Source organism: Octodon degus, unplaced genomic scaffold (assembly GCF_000260255.1).
Source record: "Octodon degus isolate 3935 unplaced genomic scaffold, OctDeg1.0 scaffold00126, whole genome shotgun sequence".
Classification (NCBI taxonomy): Eukaryota; Metazoa; Chordata; class Mammalia; order Rodentia; family Octodontidae; genus Octodon; species Octodon degus.
The window spans coordinates 652,678-655,407 of NW_004524702.1; the positions used below are offsets into that span (position 1 = coordinate 652,678).

The 2,730-nt window shown below is 60.5% G+C and overlaps 1 protein-coding gene across 2 annotated transcripts in view; it reads left to right on the forward strand.

Moving 5' to 3' along the window:
- Nucleotides 1-2,730, forward strand: part of Entpd3 (ectonucleoside triphosphate diphosphohydrolase 3) — a 23,030-nt gene that overhangs the window by 10,039 nt on the left and 10,261 nt on the right. The gene's annotated exons all lie outside the window — the stretch shown is intronic.

Genomic DNA, 2,730 nt, shown 5'->3' on the forward strand with positions numbered 1-2,730 from the left:
GAAGCTGGGCCAGCGTGACACTGGGTGGGAGAGGGTCCAGGATGACAGCGGGCAGCACCGCTGCTGAGACCTGCAGAAGCTGGGCCAGCGTGACAAAGGGGCACTCTGTCTCCCTGAGAACACTTCCTGGGAGGGCAGCCACAGGTGCACGGGGTACCACGCTAGAGAAGCTTTACACATGCACACTGAAACTTTGAGTTTGATGTGATTCTCCCACGTCAAAGTCCTGCTCTCTTAATCTTCCCATGGGGAAAGTCCTACACATTCCGAAGAGCCAAGAAGCTGAGAAGCGAGGAGGGCCTGGCCCTGAAACTGGACCCCAGCCACTGCCTCAGCCCCAGGGCCCCTGCTGTCCCCAGCTCGCCCAGGCCGGCCTCGGTCTCCCTGTCCTCCCTGGGCTCCATCTCTCACCTTAGTGTGATTGGGCCTTTCGTCTCAGTGGGGTGCAGTGTGAGCCCAGTTTAGGAATGCCTCGAGGAACGCTCAGGTGGGGAGGGTGTTTCCGCCTCCAGACACATTTCTGATCACTATGGGACACTTGCACCTATTTGTGGGGCGAAGTGTGATGATTGGTACCGCATGCAGTGCGTGGCCATCAAACCAGGGTCATTCACAGTTCTGTCTCCCTGCAGGCTGCTGGGAGCCTCAGCCCAGCTTGTCCCTCTGCTTACTCCTTACCGTCCCTGAGCCCTAGAATCCCTTCCTCCCCCAGCTGTCTGGGAAGCCCTCATCTGTGCCTGCTCCAGCCTCTAGCGGCCTCTTCTGTAACTCTGAGCTGCTCGGTAGCTCCACGTGGAGGGAGCGTGTGGGGTTTGCCTTTCTGCGTCTGAGTTCTCTCTCCCACCACGAACAGCTGCCGCTTCTCTTAGTGCCGAGTGCTTTTCCTCAGTGTGCACACACATCATCTGCAGAGGGAAAGGAAGCGATTGCCTGGTGCACGTGCAGGGTGGCGCTGCCTTGGGCATGGCCCAAGGCTGCTCTCCAGAAGGCCAGGAACGGGTCTGCATGTGACCCCCGTCCACCTCTGCGTCCCTATAGCCACCGGAAGTGAGATCAGCACACCAAGGAGACACCCACACGCCTTGCGGCTGCGGGGCCTCCAGTGCAGCAGCAGGAGCCCATGGCTGCAAGTCCATGTTCCAACCAAAGGGGCCTCGCTACGGCATGGTCTTGGCGCCGCTGCAGCAGGGTAGTTGTGTGCTTTCTGAGTGTTGGTGCCGTGTTACCCACAGTCTCAGCAGCCAGCTTGCGCTATCCCAGCCACAACCCCAGTGCCTCAGTTCAGCCAACTTGTGAGCAAGGAGGAGGGCAGCGGGTGCTTCTCTCCCCACTCAGAGATGTGGACAGTGTAGACCATCAGCCTCCTTCCGCCTGGGGTGTGAGCACGAGTCCTCTGAGCTTGCCCCTCATCTCTAAGATGCAAGAGACAGTTACAGTGACTGGATCTGGCAGGGGGACTGAGGATCAGTGAGGATGCCCACCAGTGGCCGCAAGGGCCCTCCTGCGGTGGCACCCAGTGGCTGTTCACCGTCACCAGCCCCAGGGCACAAGGGGATCCTCTTGCCCCCAGCTACTCTGCCTCAGAAACTCCAGGGTTTCTGTCCTGCCTGTCCCATGGGTCCTGGCGGCCCCACGTGCGGGGTCATGGGCAGATCACAAGGAAGGCCCTCGCCCACCCTGGGCGCCTTGTGGTTTAGGGATGGGATCCACCACAGCTCCGTAATGGATCTTCCTGTCTTTGATCACAGTGGCCACACAGAGATCCTCTTACACTCAGCCCAGAGGACCACAGAGCAGAGCATAAATTACAGAGCTGGTGTCCAGCAAGGGTCCTGTCCTCCAGGACACGGGGCTTGGGGGCCCTGGTTTCTGGGTGGCAGACTTTCCCAGACCCCCATCTGGCCAGCCCCATAGGGTATCGGTTGGACAGTGCTTCCCCCGCAGCAGCCCCGGGTCACTGCCCTGGGCCCTGTGGGTGTCACCCCTGAGTGGCACCATTCCCCACACATTCACAGGCGCTGCTTGAGCCATGGGTCTCCGAGCTCCAGGAACAAGGACAGGCTCCCTCTGTGCTGCCTTCGGTCTTTGCAGGCCCTGTCTGCTGCTGCCTCCACCCCCAGGGATACACACAGTGTTTTTCTTTTAAACCAGCGATCAGAAGTCCCCTAAGGCCCCTGGGACCTGACCTGCACTGTGCCCTGCATTGAAACACCTCAGCAGGCCACTGGGGAGCCAGATCGCAGTGCTGAAGAGGAGGAGCCCAGGTCCGTGGGTGGTGGCACGGGCTGAGCACCACGCTGTGCTCCAGCTGTGCCTGGACAGTTCCACATCAGCCACTCAGCCCCGCGCCCCATGAAATGGCGGTGTTGTGTTGGCCCTAGTCTCTCTCGGTGATGCAGAGCACAGAATCTTTCCCAAGCTCTGAGGCTCAGCTCTTTGTTCCCCTGAGCAGCTTAGGAGGCCTGCAAAGAGGCCTGGGTGTGTGCGACCTTGGGTCTGGCACCATGCTGTCTTGCCCCCAGCCAGCCTGCAGACAGCCGCCTTGGCGTGTGGTGTGGTTGGCCCAGTCTGGACTCGGGATCCGCTTGCTGTAGAGACGGCCGCCTTGGCGTGTCATGTGGTTGGCTTCAGTCTTGACTCGGGATCCGCTTGCTGTAGAGACAGCAGCCCTGGCGTGTGGTGTGGTTGGCCCAGTCTGGACTCGGGATCCGCTTGCTGTAGAGACAGCCG